Source organism: Heterocephalus glaber, unplaced genomic scaffold (genome assembly GCF_053883595.1).
Source record: "Heterocephalus glaber isolate CG9 unplaced genomic scaffold, H.glaber_assembly_v1.0 deba00001479, whole genome shotgun sequence".
NCBI classification, from domain to species: domain Eukaryota; kingdom Metazoa; phylum Chordata; class Mammalia; order Rodentia; family Bathyergidae; genus Heterocephalus; species Heterocephalus glaber.
The window spans coordinates 16,843,545-16,863,246 of record NW_028258316.1 but is presented as its reverse complement, the minus strand read 5'-3'; the positions used below and the strand labels follow the sequence as shown (position 1 = coordinate 16,863,246).

The window sequence follows — 19,702 nt, the reverse complement described above, 5'->3', positions numbered from 1 at the left end:
GTCATACAATATTTGTGTGTCTGAGTTACTTCACTTAACATTATGGTCTCAAAGTATGTCCATTTTTCTACAAATGACTCAAGTTTATTCTTTTAATGGCAGAGTCATACTACACTGTGTAGAAATACGATATTTTTTATCCATTCATCTGTTGATGGACATATCAGCTAAATCTTTCCAAGATTTAGCTTTTATGAATTGTGCTCCTATAAACATGAGTATGCATACATCACTGTGGTATGATGTCTTTAACTCTTTTGGGAGTACATCTAGAAGGGGAATAGCTGGGTCAAATGGAAATTCTACTTTTAATTTTTGAAGATTCTCCACACTGATTTCCATAGTAGTTGTATCGGATTATGGTCACGCCAACAATGGAGAAATGTTCATTTTACCGATAGCCTCAACAGCATATGTTATTCATTGATTTCTTGCTTGTAGCCATTTTTTCTGAAGTGAGATGGAGTCTCAGTGTTGTTTTAATTTGCATTTCTCAAATGACCAGCAATGTCAACCATTTATTCATGTATTTAGTGCCTGTTTGTATTTCTTCATCTGAGAAACATGTAATCATTTCAGATGACCATTTTTCAATTGGGTTTTTACATTTGGGTACTCTAATTTTTAGTTCTCTATAACTAGCATTCTAGATATTAGTCCTTTGCCCGAGGAGTAGATGGTACAATTTTTTTCCCATTCTGTAGGTTGTGACTTCACTGTGTTAGTGGCTTTCTTTGCTATATTGAAGCTTTTAAATTTAATATGATTCTATTTGTTGAATCTTGGTATTAATTTTTGTACAACTGGGGATGAGTTTTGTATGACTGGGAATATTTCTTCAAGAGTTTTACCTACTTTGTCTTCCAGCAAATTAAGCATTTTTGTTCTAATATTTAGATATTTGATCCATTTTGATTTTAGTTTTGTGCAGAGTGAGAGATATGGTTCTAGGTTCAAACTTCAGCATGTGGATAAGATGGTTTTTCCAGCACTATTTGTTAAAGAGGCTATCTTTCTTCTAGCAAAGGGATTTTGCCCCTTTGTCAAAATAATGTAGCTGAATGTGCTTGGAGTTGTTTCTATATCTTCTATTTTATGTCACCAATCCAGGAGTTTTTCTTGTTTCTTTTGCTTTGTTTTTGTATTTTGGTCTATACCATGCTCTTTTTATCACTGTAGCTTTGTAGTATAACTTGAAGTCTGGGATTGTGGTGCCTCCTTGCCTTACCCTTATTACTCAGAAAAGGTTTTGCTATTATATGTATCTTCTGGTTCCATATGAATTTTAGGATTGCTTTTACCAGTTTTGTAAAGAATGTTATTTGTATTTTGATTGGGATTGTGTTAAATCTATGTAACACTTTTGGAAGTATAGCCATTTTGACTATATTGGTTTTGCCTATCCAGAAACAGGATATCGTTCCATTTTCTAATATCCCCTTCTATGTTCTTTTTCAGAGTACTATGGATTTTATTGTAGAGGGCTTTCACTTCCTTTGTTAGATTAATTTCTAAATATTTAATTTTTCTTGATGCTATTGTGTAGGGTATTTTTTCTCTGATTTCCTTCAGTGAATTATTGGTGTAGAAAAACACAATTGATTTTTGACTACTGACTTTGTATCATGCTATGCCATGGAATTTGGTTATTAATTCTAGGAGTCTTTTGGTGGAGTTTCTGGGGTCTTCTATGTAGGGGAACATGACATCAGCAAATACTGATAATTTAACTTCTTCCTTCCCTATCCACATCCCTTTTATTTTTTTCTCTTGTCCAATTCCTCTAGTTAGTATTTTGAGAACTATGTTAAACAAAAGTGGTGATAGCTGATATCCTTGTCTTGTTCTTGATTTTAGAAGAAAAGCTTTCAACCTCTCTCCCTTTAGTATGATATTGGTAGTTGATTTGTCATAGATGGCTTTTATCAGGTTGAGAAAGAGACCTTCTGTTCCTATTTTCAGTGTTTTAATCAGGAATGGATGTTGGGTTTTGTCAAATATTTTTTTCTGCATCTATTGAGATGATTCTGTGATATTTTTGTCCTAACTTCTGTTATGTGGTGTATTACATTTATTGATTTGCATATGTTGAATCACCCCTGCATTCCTGGAATAAATCCTACCTGGCCATGGTATGTGGACTTTTTGATGATTTGTTGGATTTTCTTTTTCAGTATCTTACTGAGTTGTTGCATCTGTATGCATTAAAGATATTGGCCATAGTTCTGTTTTCTGGTTGGGTCTCTTTCTGGTTTTTTTTAGGGCATTGCTTGCTTCCAGGGATGACTTTGGGAGTATTGTTTAACTTTCAATTTCATTAAAGATTTTAAGGAGTACTGACATTTGATCTTCTCTAAAGCTGTTGTAGAATTCAGCAGTGAATCTGTCAGGACTTGGGATTTTGTTATTTGGGTATTTTATTATTATTATTTCTTCAGTTACCTGGCTGATATTGGATTATTCAAGATTTTTATATATCTTCTTGTTTCAGCTTTGATAGATCATATATATCTAGGAGTTTATCCACTTTCTCTGAATTTTTCATTTTTTTAGAGTACAGACTCTCAAAGCAGTTACTGATAATCTGGATTTCAACAGAATCCATTGTGATTTCAACTTTTTCATTTCTGATGGCATGGATTTGGAGCTCTTCTTTCCTTATTGTGAGAAGGCTAGCTAAGGATTCGTCTAAAATAGATAAATAAATAGTTTCATCTTTCAGAGAACCAATTCTTTGATTCATTGATTCTTTGTAAATTTTTAAATCTCAGTTTCTTTAATTTCTATCCTAGTACTTATAATTTCCTTCCTTATGCTATCTTTCAATTTAGATTTTTTTTTTTAGGAACTTGAGGTGCATCATCAGGTTATTTATTTGCGCTCATTCTGTTTTTCTGATGCAAGAATTCACCACTATGAACGTCCTCTTAGGAACACTTTCATCACAATCCATAGGTTCTGGTATGCCATACCGATATTTTTAGTTGATTGTCTAATTTTTTTCTTTAATTTCATCTTGATCCATTGATTATTCAAGAGTGATTATTTTCCATGTTTTGCATAGTTTATGTCGTTTCTTCCACCATTGATTTCTAGTTTTACTATGATCTGATAATAGGTATGGAATAATTTTGATTCTTTTGCATTTAATTAATCATGCTTTATTGGCTGGCATGTGGTCTATTTTGGAGAAAGTCACATGTGCTAAGAAGAATGTGTATCCTGCTGTTGTTGAATGGAACACTCTGTAGATATCTACTAAGCTCATTTGTTTGAAGGTTTGGTTCAACTCTAATATTTCTTTACTAATTTTTTTATCTAGTTGATCTGTCCATTTGTGACGGTGGGGTATTGAGGTCCTGCAGTACTATTGTACTGGTGTTTATTTGGATTTTCATGTCCATTAATGTTTATGAATTTGGGTGTGCCACTATTTGGTGTTCATGTGTTTATAATTATTAACTCTTCCTGTTGAATTATTCCTTTAATTAATATATAATAATCTATATCTCTTCTGATAAATCTTAACTTGAAATCCATTTTGTCTGAAATTAGGATAGCAACTTCTGCTTTTCTCTAGGTTTCTGTTGCATGGAATAATGTTTTCCATCCATTGATTTTTAATCTGTGAATATCTTTTTCAATTAAACGTGTTTCTTGAATAGAATGATGTTGGATTTTCTTTCTTGATCAATTCTGCCAATCTATGTCTTCTGATTGGAGAATTGAGACAATTAACATTGAGACTATTACTGAGAGATATTGATTTATTCCTGTCATTGCATTATTTTCTTGTAGCTGATTTCCTCATTTTTCACCTTTTTGCTTAGTTGTTCATGCTGCCTGGTGCATTCGTTCTTTTTTGAATTATTGGCATTGTTGGCTTCATTGTATCATTCTAGGATATTCTTGGAGTGAAGGGTTTCAAGTTCCAAAATATAACAACTTTCAACCCTGATTTTATGTATATTGCAAAACTTTCCTTTAACACTGATAGAGAAATAAGACATTTCCCTGACAAGAAGCATCTCAAGAAAGTCTTGGCCACCAAATAACCATTACAAAAAAGTTTTTTTTTAAATAGAGGAGTGACATGAGAATAACAATTTGGTGAAAGGAGGGTAGTTATACCCTAGATTCATATCCTGACTCTCTGTCCTCACTAGATATACAGACTTCAGAAACTTGTTTAATTTTACATCTGATCATGGGAGCAAAAAAGCAAAATGGTTGAGAGAATGAATGCTGAATCTACCAGCTTTATTCTGGGGTGAATCTTCACCTTTCACCATCTATGTGCCTATGAGAAGCTCTCACCATATCTGAGTCTCAGTTTCTTTTTCTATAAAATGGGTACATGACAACAAATGACACAAAAACAAAAACAAATATCAAACAGCCTGTGACTCTTAGGATTAACTAAGCCAGGGGATGTGACAGCTCTATCCAAATGGAGGTTTATCTATGCTAGTTTTTCCTCCCCCTCTAAAAAAATAAATAAATACATAAAATAAACCATATTCTTTACCCAGGGCAAAGGATTGATAAGAAAGAGAAGAGATTGGGGATAAAACAGTTGGTTTTTGTATATCTATGTGTACATCTTTGCAGTACATAATGTTTACATTCTTTGTGTGAAGTCAGTACATGCACATAGCACATCTGAATCACTTTTTTCATCCCCTCACCTCCATCTGTTGGTCACATTCCCCTGTGAGAAAGACTTGTCTCCCTAATAACCCTCATCTTTTATTTATAATTTGAGTGTCTCATGTAACAGAAACCACAGAATATTTAAGCTTGTATGTGATTTATTTTACTGAACATTATGGTCTCAAGGTGTGTCCATTTTCCTACAAATGACTTACATTTATCTTTCTTTATGACATAGTGGTATTACAATGTGTGTAAATACCACATTTTCTTTATCTACTCATCTGTTGATGAACATATAGGCTGCCTCCAAGATTTAGTTCATATGAGTTGTGCTATTATATAAACATAGGTATGCATATATCACTGTAATTTGATGTCTAACTTTTTATGGGATGATATGTACAAGGGGAATAGCTGTGTCAAATGAAATTTTTAGTGTTAGTTTTTTGAAGAATCTCCATACTGATTTCCAAAGTGATTGAACTAGTTTACATTCTCACAAATAATGTAGAAGGGTGCTTTTTTCCTTGAAATCTCACCAGTATTTGTTATTATTTGATTTCTTGATGATGGTCATTCTTTCTGGAGCAAGATGGAATTTCAGTATTATTTTAACATTTGTGAAAATAGAGGAAAGTCTATCAAAGATGTGAGCTGTGGGAATGTGTAAATGAGAATGGATTTCAGAGACAGAATAATCAAGATTTGTGCTTGGTTACATAAATACTATGTGGGACTAAAGTTCATTAAGTTGAGACAAAGACTTTTATGTTTTACTACTAGTGTTGTATTTAAGATGATATGATTGAATAAAGAGCTTTATTAAACTCTCTTAAATTAATAAAAAACAAGAGATAATGATGTCACTATCTATGAAAAATTTCCACGTCTTGTCAAAAGAATAAAGTAGTTCTAAGCACAAACATTGCTCATATCTCTGTTTTGTTATCATTGTGACTCTTTTCCCTAAACTCTGAGTTTCTATGTCTTATTTAAAATTATGAAATAGTAGATTGATAAATCTTTGAATAAATTCTTATATTACATCTTGAGCCAGCTCTAACAGAGTGCAACAAATTCTCAAAGAATAAAATGCTATCTAATGATGATGATGTTATTAACCCCAAATAATCAAATGATACATAAAAATAAAATAAAAGGAGAGAAATGGAGATACAGTGCCTTCCTATTCTAAAATTATATATAAACACCAAAGTTCAAATTCAGTATTTGATGGCTGTCTTAATAGTCACCTCTGATAATTGTGTTATTTACAAAAATCCTTTTTATTTGGTTCTGATTTATCCACAGTATTTACCTCCTGAGGATTTCTCAGTACTCACAGATGTGAAGCTGCACTAAACTTAAAGTGAATCTTGAATTGCCTGAATTGAGAGAACCGATGACATCTCCACAGCTTCCACATCACATTGTTATGAATTACATATTGCACATAAGAACAATCATACTTGCTTACACATTGCCATGTGACCTGTTGTTGTAACACAGAATCATGACAGCCAGTGTAATTGCTTGTGCTTAGTGGCATTTCAGATTTTAAAATCACCAGGATACTGGAATGAAGCGCTGCGATTTGGGATCTTGTTAAGTTATCCAATTTGTCATGGTTGGTTTCTAAGCAACCTGCTAAAACAGGTGCCTTTGTCTCTAGGAGATATCTATATCTATATATCCATATATCTATATCTATATATCTATATATCCATATATCTATATCTATATATCTATAACTATATCTATTTTCAGAGGCAATTAATCATAGAGAGTTGCAGTCATCTCCTTATTCATGAAAGTCCAGTTTAGATACTATTTGAAGTCTAAGATTATATTATCCTAGGAAGAACTTTCTCACAAAGTTTGAAACAATGCATGTGAAAGCATTTGGGAACTGTGAATTGCTGCATAAATACTAATAACATTCGAGTTTTGTGCTACAGGCTAAAATGAATATATCTCTTTGCCTGGTAAGTATCATGGTTTTTCACTCTTATGTAAAAGTATCCTACCACTGTTGCTGTCTGCACATATAAAGTCTTCAAGTAGTCACTTATTTCTTACTGTGACTAGCTTTGAATGAACATTTGGTTAATGTTTCTTCATGTAATCTTCACAATATACTGTGAAGTAATAGACATTATTCTGCTTACAAAGATGAAGAAATTGAGGCTCTGAAAGATCAAGTAACTTTTCCAAGGTAGGTTACAGAACTGGAAATCAAACCCAAGTCTCTGTAAGACCAGAAACTGAAGTCCTTACCATAATGTCACACTCGTTCCCTGTTCAAATCCCAGCTTTCCTCTAAGTCCTCTTTATTATACAAATAAAAAGTTAGTTTTCCTTCTCTTAGACCCTTGCAAAACTTACTTTGTCTTAGGCAATTATGTTCATGTAGGTAACTTTTAATAGGGATCAAAATATATAATAGATAATATGAGGAAGATCCTGAGCAGTGAAATAGCGGGATCAAATGGGACTTCCAGTCCTAGTTCTTTGAGGTATCTCCATACTGATTTCCACAGTGGTTGCACCAGTTTATACTCCCACCAGCAGTGGAGTGGGGTTCCTCTTTCCCCACAGCCTTGCCAGCATTTATTATTGGTTGATTTCATGATAGCAGCCATTCTTTCTGGAGTGAACTGGAATCTCAGCCTTGTTTTCATTTGCATCTCTCGAATGACCAGTGATGTTGAACATTTTTTCATGTATTTATTTGCTATTTCTACTTCTCTGTCTGAGAAATGTCTGTTCATTTCAGATGCCCATTTTTGGATTGGGTCTTTAAATTTGGGAGGTCTGATCTTTTTAAGTTCTTTATAGATTCGAGATAGTAGACCTTTGTCTGAGGAGGAGCAGGTGAAGATTTTTTCCCACATTGTGGGTTGTCTCTTCACACTGTTGGTGGTTTCTCTTGATGTGCAGAAGCTTTTTAATAACACTGCTGGGGATCTTCCCCAAAGAATTAAAAGAATCATACCACAGTGATATATGTCCACCCATGTTCATAGCAGCACAGTTTATGATAGCTAAAACTTGGAAACAGCCCAAATGCCCATCAACTGGAGACTGGATCAAGAAAATGTGGGGTTTTTAAAAAATAAAATGGAGTACTACTCAGCCATAAAAAATGGGAAATTAGAGACATTTATAGCTAAATGTATGCACATTGAGGCGATACTCTTAAGTGAAATAAATAGGGCACAGATGTATAAATACCAAATAGTTTCTCTGGTGTGAGAAACTGAAAGTGTAAATAAGGACTAAAATGTATACTAGGTAATGTGAAATAGGAAGAAAAGGGGTAAAGGGGAAGGAAGTGGGAGGGGTAGGGGAAAGGAAAGAAGGGAATGGAATTAATATGAGAAAATGGAAAAATAGAAACAGAATCTTTGTAAATAGGGAGGAATGGAGGGGTTGAAGAGAGGGCTGAGCAAGGGTGAAAAATAAGAATCAAGAGAGGTTATATAAAGGTGCAAATTTCCAATGATGAATGTCATTATATTGTATACCTAAAATGTACCAATGATTAGAATGAATAATCGATAATGCAAAATAGGAAAACAAGGTCCAAAGGGGTAGGGGTAGTGGGAGGGGCAGGGGAAAGGAAAGAAGGGAAAGGAAAAATGATGAGAAATAGAAAAAAATGGAAATAAAGTCTTTGTAAATAGGGAAGGGTGGAGGGCGTGAAGGGAGGGCTAGGAATGGGGAAAAAATAAGAAGCAAGATGCATCATGTAAAGGTACAAGTTCCCAGTGAGAAATGTAATTGTTTTGTATACCTAAAATGCAACAATAAAAGAATTTAAGAAAAAAAATATTTAATAAAGTTCTATCTCCTAATAAAGTCAGAGAAGCCAAAGTATCTTTATAGTTGCTGATGTTCTCATAGGATTAAATTCTTCTAGGTTGAGGGATCAGCTGTTTTTGGTAGCAGTGGTCTGTGGTGGAAGACCAGAGCTTATTTGGATTATAAAAGTTGTGGATTTGGTGTCATAACATGTAGCTTTTATTTACCAATGGACTTTGTTATGAAATAAGCTCAAGGTTTTGTTTTTTTAACCCATTTGAATGGAAAATTTAAAAGCTCTGTCCCTTTAATAAGTACAAGATACATTTTTAATTTATTGTGAAGCATTAGATCACCGGGCGGCCAATTGTTTGACTCATTATCCTGGCTTCATCTTTGTAGCGCACGCAAAATACACATTGTGATGTAGTTTTGGTTGTGTGGAACCTGAAATCTTCAGTCCACCTCCATGGCCTGTGTCTGCATAATAAAGCTGTTATGACTAAAAAAAGAATAGATAATATGAAATAGGAAGATAAGGCCCAAAGAGGAAGGGGAAGTGGGATGGGTAGGGGAAGGGAAAGGAATAAATATGAAAAAAGGAAAAAATGGAAACAAGGTCTTTGTTAATAGGGAGGGATGGAGGGGTGGAAGGGAGGGCAGGGGAAGGGGGAAAAATAAGAATCAAGATATATCATGTAAAAGTACAAATTCCCAATGATGAATGTCATCATATTTTATACCTAAAATGTACCAATAAACTTAATGAATTAAAAAAAACTTTCTATTGACAAAGCACTTCCTGAGAGAAGTAACAACCAAAATGATAAGAACTATATTACTCTGTTAGAATAGGCTGCGTTGTACTGCGATAGCATATGTTCCTTGAATTCACAGTGATTTATGGTAACAAATTTTCCCTTTCTCGTGCTACACATTCAATTTCATGTTGGCTGATATTGGGCTCTTCTGTGTGGTCCCTTAGAAACCTACACTGTTAATTCTTACACTGTTTTCAAAGTTTGTCAAGGCGGGAAAATTGGGATAATGGAAAAGCATGCATCTTTAATTCTTCACTGCTTCAACAGAGGAATGACACACATTTTTTGGTTCATTGGTGAGGAATAGTTACATGGTGCTGCCTATCTGTACAAACACTGAGCAATGAGAGGAGCAAAATAAATGTCTCTACTATATAGTTGCCCTTCAGGAGCTCATAGTCTAGTGGCATTTTCTAGAACATAAGCATCACAAAGACAAGGGCTTTTTGTCGCTTTTGTTTATCGACACATCCCAAAGATTTAAGACATGGCCTGGAATATAGTCACCAGTTGAAAAATATGTCTCAAATGAATTAATTACTGTGGAGAGAAACAGCAGCAGTTAGATTATTGTATCCTTGTATTTTGTCCCTTTCTGGACTGTGCAAGCTTTGAGAAAATTGTTTCATGTGTCTCCATGTTCCCTGCCTTTCTTCTCCTAGTAAGTCATCTTGCACATGGTAGAAATTGAATACATAGTTATTGATTAGTCACCTACTGCATTTCTGTGCTTTGTAAGATGCTGGTGATGTTCTCCAAGTCATCACTGTGTACTTGAAAATGCGTATCATATATTCAAAGGCATTATGTAATTCAATACCCACTCTTCATACCCTGGCTCCGAGTGGTTCAGAGATGTTCTTAATCCAGCTTTGGAGATGAAGACACAGTCTCTTCTTTCTTTCACTTCCTTCCTTCCTCTCTTTCTTCCTTCCTCTCTTTCTTCCTTCCTTCTTCCTTCCTCCTGCCTCCTTTCTTTCCTTCTTCCCTTTCTCTTATTCCCTTTTTCTCTATTTCAGTCACCATATCTGCTCAGTTTAGTTTTTTTGCCTCTTTTTGTTCTTGCTTTTTCTTCTCCGTTTGTCCTCCAAATTTTCCATCCCTCACTTCCTCCCTTGTCTTGGTCCCTCCTTCTCTTCCTTTCCTTTCCTCCTCCTTCTTCCTCTCTCTCTCTCTCTCTCTTTCTCTCTCTCTCTCTCTCATTGTCACTCTCAAACATAAGCAGGATCCTATTTTCCAGGTAAATGATCTCAAATCGTAGAAAAGTTCTATCGATTGAATATCTTAGCCCTTCTGCAAAAAGTGAAGATATGGCAAAGAATCAGTTTAAGCCCTCTTTTCTGTGTGAAAGGCAAGGGAAGAGAAGGAAAAAACAGTGAGGGAAGGAGAGGGAAGGCAAGGAAAGCAAATAACACAATGAATCATACATGAGAAATAAAAAGAAAACACTAATAATAATTCCTGATGTGACCTTGGATGTCAAGGCTTCATTTTCAGTTACAGCCAAGAAAGCCAACTTGCTTTTATTTGATTTTATTTCTGTCTCTGCTTTTACAATGAGAGGTCAGTTATGTCTCATCTTTCCAAATGAGATCCTATTAACCTCTACAAGGAACCTGGATACTATCATGTTCAGCCGTGGGTAAGAGAATCTTCCCCTTCCAAATACTAGTTTAAACAAATTAAGGGCTCATTTTTGTCTCACAGAAAAGTAGTCCAGCATTGACAGTGCCAGGCTCACAAGGTCACTAGTTTTAGTCCTTTTTCCAGCTTTCCACTCTGCCATCATGCTGTGTCTTCATAATATAAAAATGACTCCTAGAACTCTAGTCAGCACTGCACTCCAAAGGGAAGAAGAAAAAGACAAAAAGGAGGAGTCCCCTTTAAAAATAATTTTGAAAGGGCTTCCTAAAATGATGCTGTTCTTCAGCTATCAAAATTAGATTGCTTGCTATGAATAAGGATGAATGGAAGAGCAAGTTCTGGTGGATCTTGACCATAGTGACTATTTCTATTCACTGAGTCAATGGTTGCTTATTGATCATCATCTATGTGACAGGTGTTATGCTGGCCTACAGACCTGACTATAGAGCACATTAACTGTCCCTACTGCCAGCCAAGAAGAGATAACAGTGGATTCAGTTAGATGCAGTAGGTTCAGAAAATACAGGGGATATGGCTAGGATGTAAACATCTGAAGTGCAGCACCCATAGAGTCAGACAGAGTAGCCAATTTGGAAGCCTGGTGATCTCAGGAGAGAGTGAAGTGTTAAATGAGAAAAGCAGAACATTGTACCACATTTCAGACAGTTTCCCTAATCTGACATTGCCCATCCTAAATGCTAAAGGAGATTTCCAAAGAGTTACATTGATAAATCTAATTATTGTACTGCTAACAGTGTTGTTTCCCAATTAATCCCACTATTGTTTTCTGGTAGACTGCTTCATTGTTCTGAATTCTTTGCTCCTTTCCTTTCATAGTATTATACATGCAAATCTTTGTTCCAGTGACTCCTCCATACCTTTTACCAGTGTGGGTGGAATGTTTTCCTAGTTCCAGTCAACAGCTTGGCTATGTGCCTTGGCTTGGCCAATGGGATGTCAGCAGATATAACCTGAGTGGAGCTATGAACTGAGATTATGTGGTTTTCCTTCTCATCTTATGCTTCTGCCGTCTGCCATCACAACGTACCCTAGGTCGCTGCTGGTCACAGAATGAGGAAACACATTGGGCAGATGCAAACACACATATAAGATCCATACCTCATCAATCAGAGCAAAATCACAGCCAACTTACAGTGTTGACAAATAAACTTGTAATAAGACACTGAAATTTGAAATTATTTATTACACAAGGTTATTCATGCAGTATAAAATGCTCTGTTTTTTCTTTTTATGTCTTATTTAATGTCTATAATAATCTTGCATGTAGTACTTATTTTAGAGATAAGTAATTGAGGTAATTATAAGTTATATAGCTTAGCTGAAGGCACAGAAGCTCAAATGCAGAAGATTCCGAAATTCGCTGATGTCTGCTGGCCTCAATGACTGTATCATTCTAATTTTCTGAGCTACAACTTTTATATGACCTGTGCATACTTTCTTATATTATCTTATGTGATTATGGAGTTGTTACTATAATCACAGAAGATAATATACTCAAAATATCATTTGTCCAGAACTGAAAATTTCTGATTTTCAGTTTATGAATTTCAGGTGAGTCTAACTCTGATCTTGGCCTTAGGCTGAAGAAATGACATAAGTATGACCATCAGAGATCTGGAGAACTCTGTTTAAAATGTTTGGTGTAGGGTGAACAGATTAGCAAGGCAGATAAATCAAAAGCCTAAAAGCATCCACAAAATGCCACATAGTCTTTCTGAGACAGAGGGGATTGAGGCCCAGGTTAAGTCCCAGGCAGCCAAGACCTGTCTGCCAAGCCTGCTTGAGAAAGAGGCTACACAGCAAAAAACACAGACAAGAAACCATAGCAAAAGTACAAATTAGAAAATACAATTTGGGGTGGAAACAATGGACTTTCTGGATCCAGTTGTTCCCATCTGTCTTGCTATAGGGTATAGTCACACTGTAATTGTCCTATTTTGTATATTGTATCTGAGAGAAGCCAGATGGATATTGATAACAAGTTTAAGTGTAATATAATTACTGATCTTTCAAATTTATTCCCATTATTTTTTGCTAAATAAAAGGAAGGAGTATGAGGAAGATATCTGATATTAACTGAATTGAAAGTATGATGAACCCAAGATCTTGCTTGTGATTTAAACAAAATGTCTTTGTAATCACAGATTTTAGTGACTATTTACTGCCTTTTCCCTCCTAAAATTTTTGATTATAAACATAGCTGGGTTAATTACAGGGTGCAAATTTTTAAAGTCTGATTAATCAAAGATTCTTTGTAATTATTTCCAAATTTTGCTTACCTTGTCAAGGCCAACCAAAGTTATTTGTGGCAAAGTTAACCTCTATCTAGCTCACCATTCCTTCCCTACTCCCTGAATAAATAACCCCGAATATTTTTGTCTAAAATCGTACAAATACGGGGTTTTATTTTTGGCTTTACTACTTTAAACCTTCCTGCTGTGTGCAACTCAGTGATCTCCTGTACTCTTGAGTTAACCTAAGATAGCCCTGCATGCATGAGAAAAGTGTGGTGTAATATGACACTTTCCCTATTCTTTTAATTTCACATGTCATAGATCTGATTCAAACAGGAAGGCTATATGATTTGATGCCCTCCTTTTCTGATTTGGAACAGCCTGCTCCCACTCAGCTCCTGCCTTTCAAAGACTGTCTTCCTCTATGAAACCTCTTTACCCAGTTATAAATATTGCCAAGAGGTGTTTGAAGAGAGCAGGTTGTACTTATTATTAGGGAGCAGATATCAGCATCTAGCTAACATTATTTTCTGGAGAAATGTTTGGGAGTACTAAGAGACTTGTGCAAGAGTATTTCCTTATAATAGGAGATACCAGGAGAGCTGGAAAGGCAACCCAAAATCTCAGCAATGGGTGAGAAAGTGGTAATACCAAATAAATGACATTTCACCCTTTCAGTTCATGGAGAGGAAATGAAGAGAGTGAGGTGTGTTAGAAGTGTGCTGTTCTTTAAAACCTTTAGTTTACTGACCAAAATCACACAACTAGTAAATTGAAATTAAGATTCAAACTTAGATTTATCTGGTGCTGTAGCATATTTAATTGATAGATGACATTCATACCTCTGTAAATTAGTGCTAGGCATGCTTTGGGAATTCAAAATAATTATTTAAAAATCTTTCTCTTTTTTTCCTAGTGAAAGCCTTCTAGGTATTTTTACTTAGCTTTGTTGTTACTGATAGTATTGAACAGGTTATATCTCTCTAATTATTTACTCTATGTCTTTTAAAATTCAGAATATGTAGTCACTATGAAATTGTGATGATGATGATGGAGGTGGTGGTGGTGGTGGTGGTGACCCATATTTCTACCATATATTTAATAAGCAGCTATCAAATATAAGCTCTGCTGTCTCTGTGTGCTTGGGTCAGAGTTGAATACCCAAGAGAAACATCTTCCATGAAGCTCACATTCCAGTGTAGGGCAGTAGATGGACAATGAACAAAACAAATAAGTTAATCACAATTCATTAGAATAGAACAATTGTATATTTAAAAACACTCCACAGTATGTTATGCTATTACTCAAATGCTCCTCTTCCAATTTCGAGAAACAGAACTAATGGTAACACTTTATTGATGCTCCTTGTGGTCCAGGCTAATGAATTGTTTTCTTCTCTGATGAGTGTTTCTTCCAGGTCAGTGCACTTAAGTGCTGAAATTTGACCACTCAAAGAGCTTCCATCTCCATCTGGCATAGGAACCATTAAAGGTCAAGATGTGGACCACTGCCTTGTCATCCTGAGTCACTGAATGACCAGATCTAACCTCAATGGACAAGTAGAATGAAGAAAACTACAAGTTGTTATTTCAGTTCACTAATGGTTGAATGCTTGACAACTTCTTTTTCTTACCTTTCATGAACATGAATGTCTTGATTGATGCACATAATATTACAGATATGGTACTAAACATATTTATGTAGCTTTCACAGTTTAATCTCTACAACCATGCTGAAAGATATGTATTATTTCCATTTTATATAGATTTTATTTCCATTTTATATAGATTTTAAGCCCATCACAGAGTGTTCAAATTACTTTTTGATATATATATATATATATAGCCCAGAACCTGGTGAAATAAAAAAATTCAGTATTGTCTCTCAAGTTCTATAATTGGCATGTTATCATTTGGGTGATTTTTATGTCAAATCTCTAATGTTGTTGCAGTTTTTGTTGGTGGAGACTGCAGTCATCTGAAGGCTTGAGTTCATCGGATAGCCAAGATGATTCACGCACATGGCTGGAAAGGATGCTGATTTGGGGCTGGGGATTCAGAAGGCTGCCAACTGAAACATCTCAAAGTAACTTGTTTTGTTGGGGGTGGGTATCAAATATGAAAGCTGGTTTGCTTGAAGAATTCCACAATACACAGGGAGAACCTTTCAGTCTCAATATGACTTAGCCTTGAAAGTCCTAGAATATCTCTTCTACCACATTCTATTAGTAAAGTAATTTAGTAATGCCAGATTTTTCCAAGGGAAGGACAATTATATGTAAGTCTTGATATGGTACATAACAAGCTGGCATGAGAAAGGAAGAGACAGTGGCCATCTTTGAAATCTTGGATGCTAAATGTTATAACTTGTGAGATTTCCCATTACTGGTACAAAATACCCAACACTGGAGGAGGAAACTTTAATAAATTTAATTTGGTTTCCAATTTCAGTAGTTTCAGTCTATGATCAGATGTCTACAAAGGAGACACATCATGGCAGAAGGGCATGGAGGAGCAAAGCTGATTACTTCTGGACAGGTGAGAAGCAGAGCACAGTGGAAGAATACAAGGAAGAGATATTCCCTACAAAGATAGACCTCCAGTGACAAGCTTCCTCCAATGAAGACCCCCCTCCTAATAGCATATTAAGCAATCTATGCACATCAGTGGATCAATCCACTTACAAGTTTATTGACCCCATGATTCAATCATCTTTCCAGGAGTCTGTTAATCTAGTCAGGGTGACAATTAAGCTTAACTTTCACATATGCAATTGATAAGATACAATCTCTGTCTCCCTGTCTCCATGTCTGTCTCTTGTGTCTCTATGTCTCTGTATCTCAAAATACAAACAAATTTTATATAGCTCATTTATTTCATAAAAATCCACTTGAATGGTAGAGATTAAAGTTGATACTTGATATCGTGTGTGTAGGTAAAGGTGATGTAGAATATGTGTAAAAGTATATTAGCTCCAAACCAAAGTGTCTTAACACAAAAAACTTACATTTTATTCATATTGAATGTACAAAAGGGGTCCAAGGGAAGTTTGCTATAATTACTAAGAGATTAAAACCAATGGAATTTCATCTCTTTAAGCTGCCCTTCCTGATGCATTTTCAACATCATTATTGCAAAGGAAACACAATGCATGACATACTTGATCATAAAGCTTCTGCCTGGAAGTGACAACTATCATTCTGCTTACCTTGTATAGAACCATGAAAGTCTATAGCCCTTCTAAATTTCTGCCAAGCGCCCAAAATGTGTATCAGAATGTTTTGAAGTAGCTCTAATACCTTCACACCATCTGAATTTCTATATATTGAGATCAGATTGAATTGACAGAAAAACAGGGAACGTGGTAATTGCTTTAACTACTTTTAAGTTTTGAGTTTCATTAGTTTTCAAAGGCTATTACTTTCTCTGAGTGTAGTTAGAATCATAACTGTTTTAATATTTGACATCTTATATACCTTTATAATTCCATGAGTATATATATAAAGTTGTATAAATTCACATGTATGAGCTATATATGAAGTTTTACATATATTTTATGATTTTTTTCTTACTTTTTAAATTAAGTAGAGGAGTCATTTGTTTTGTTTGGTCAATAAAATAGAAAGAGATAAGAAAATAAAATAATTAACTTCAGGTTGCATTTGCACAGATATCTGACCCCAAACCAAGCATTTTCTTCAATGCACGAATTTCTATAATTTACAATCTACTAGGCCTGTGAAACTTCCACCCGTGTGTGTGTGTGTGAGAGAGAGAGAGATGTATGTTTCTATGTGTGTGTGAGATGTTCATATGTGATCTTGAGTGATTAATTTCACTATACCACATTGTTTTGTAAGCAATAAGCAGATGGGCATTGAGATTGTAATGTTATTGATTCACCTGGTTCCCATAGATTAAATCTGTCTACTTCCTCAAAAGTGATGTAGAGTTCAAAGTCAGACATTGTGAGGCTTCCTAGGTGACCTCACTCACAGGCTTTACAGTGGGCTCCTTGCTAATTCACGCTCCCATTTCTTGCCATGAACTGTTAAAATTGAAGCTCCCTTCACAGGAAGCAATGAACAAGAGATTTCATGTTTTTAGTGCCAAGCCCAGCATTTCTGGTGTGACTCACATCTCAGTGGATGACAGAATTTCGTAATGCCATGAAGAAGATTCCATGGGTACCCAGGTCTTCACCCACCGATTTCAGATCGCTAGGTTATTTCCATTAAATAGCCACTTTTACTTTAAATCTTTATTTACTCATATCAACATCCTTTCAACACAATTTTCAAAATGATAATTTGTATATATCTAAAACAGTAGAACATGAAGTTCAGGTCATTTTCATATCTTATTTTATGGAATATAATAATACAAGAAATTACATGCACAAGGCATGGGTCATATCAGTCTTTCATAGAAGCAATATAAAAACCAGGATAAAAAATAAATATGGTGGCCGGGGATTTAGCTCAGTGGTTTCTCCCCCTGCTGTGCAAGCGCAAGGACCTGAGTTTGATCCCTGGTACCAAAAATAAATAAATAAATAGATAAATAAATAAATATGACATAGAAGAGTCAAACTGACCTGGTTTGAATTACTTTTTTTCTTTCTCTCTCTCTGACTCCGTGATCTAAGATTTTTGAGTTTCAGTGAAGTTAAGCTATAAAGAGGAAAGTGAGTTATATTAGAGTTACTGTGGAGATAGCATAACATGATGCATGCAAAATATCACTTCAAATGAGGGTAAAACCAATGAAAATACACAGATGAGGATAAATGCATGACATTCTGGGAAGGAATTTTCAGTATAATAAAACAGCTGTAAGGAAGTTATATAAAAAGCAAGGCTAGAGAAAGAAATTATGATTTTTAAACTCAGATTCATCCATTGGATTTTTACATTTATTTTGAACTTCCTGAAAAAGAAATGAATATAAAGATCTTCCAATATATATTCTATTCAGGGTACTCTTTTTCCTATATTAATTCTCTTAGGCTAACTATCCTGTGAAGCACAAGGCATGTGTGCCTTAATTATATTTGTAAAGACTTTCGCCACTATGAATTTTCTTGTGTCATGTGTTGAAAGTCCTTCTTTTATCACTTAATTTCACTTCACAGAATTTCTAGTTCATCAAACTTCTCATTTTTGTGACTTTTCTTATCTTGCTGAAAATCTCAACCCTCCCAAGAGCTTCCCATATTCCTTATATTGATAAGGTTTCTTACCAGTGTGATATTTCTGATGTTAATGTTGAATAACATTCTAGTCACTAAGAAAAGCTTTCTCATATTCCTTACATTCATAAGTTTTCTTAACAGTGTATTCTCTGGTGCCTAGTAAGAGCAGAACTACTATTAAAGGACTTTCTACATTCTTTATGTTCATAGGGTTTCTCCCCACTGTGAATTCTCTGATGTTAAGTGAGATCTGAACCACTATTAAAAGCTTACCCACATTCCTTACATATATAAGGTTTCTCACTGGTGTGAATTCTTTGGTGTCGAGTAAGGGCTGATCCAAAACTAAGGGACTTTCCACATTCGATACATATATATGGCTTTTCACCCTTATGAATTCTCTGATGCCAATTAAGGGCTGAACCACTGCTAAATACCATTCCACATGCTTTACATTCATAAGGTTCCTCACCAGTCTGAACCCTCTGATATTGAATAAGGTTTGAACCACTGCCAAAAGCTTTCCCACAATCTTTACATTCATAAGGTTTCTCACCTGTGTGAATTCTGTGATGCCCAGTAAGAGCTGATTTGAAACTAAAGGACTTCCCACATTCCTTACACTCCTAAGGCTTTTCACCACTATGAATTATCTGATGTCCAATAAGGCCTGATTCAATACTAAAGGCTTTCCCACATTCCTTACATTCATATGGTTTCTCACCAGTGTGAATTTGCTGGTGTCCTACAAGAACTGATACAAAACTAAAATTTTTCCCACATTCCTTACATTCAAGGAGTTTCTCATCAGTGTGAACTGTCTGATGCTGGGTACCGAAAGTGGGCATGTCGTCAGGAATAAATATCATGTGACTGAAATGTCCTTCCTGAGATCCCTGTTTTCTCTCAAACTGGCTTTTCCATTCCCAGTCACCTCTGAAACTTGAATACTCAATGCTGTGTTTTGTAAGTCTTTCCATTATCTCCCATCAGGATGATTGTATTCCATAAATATCCTTTTTCAGAAATAATTTCTTGGACTCAAACTTGATTCACAGTCAGATCAACAAAAATTAATATAATACCATATATTTCTTGATCTGGTTATTCCTTACATGGATCTTTATTAAACTGCACAAATGGATTTTTTATGCCATTTCTGTGTCTTGCAGATTGCCTTGTAGATGATGTTCAATTCAACAGCTATTCTTTACTCCTTTCTGGAGGTCTCTATCCAAGTATGGCAGAGCATCAAGGTCTGTGTTGGATTCCTGTGGTATGGACTCCTGAACAGGCCAAACTTGCTTCCTGCAGAGTTACTCATCAGAG

General features: G+C 35.2%; 1 pseudogene; it reads right to left on the bottom strand.

Annotated features, from left to right (window-relative positions):
• Window positions 1-18,289: 18,289 nt before the first annotated feature.
• LOC106009761 (uncharacterized) lies at window positions 18,290-19,353 on the bottom strand (annotated as a pseudogene).
• Between the last annotated feature and the right edge of the window lie 349 nt (window positions 19,354-19,702).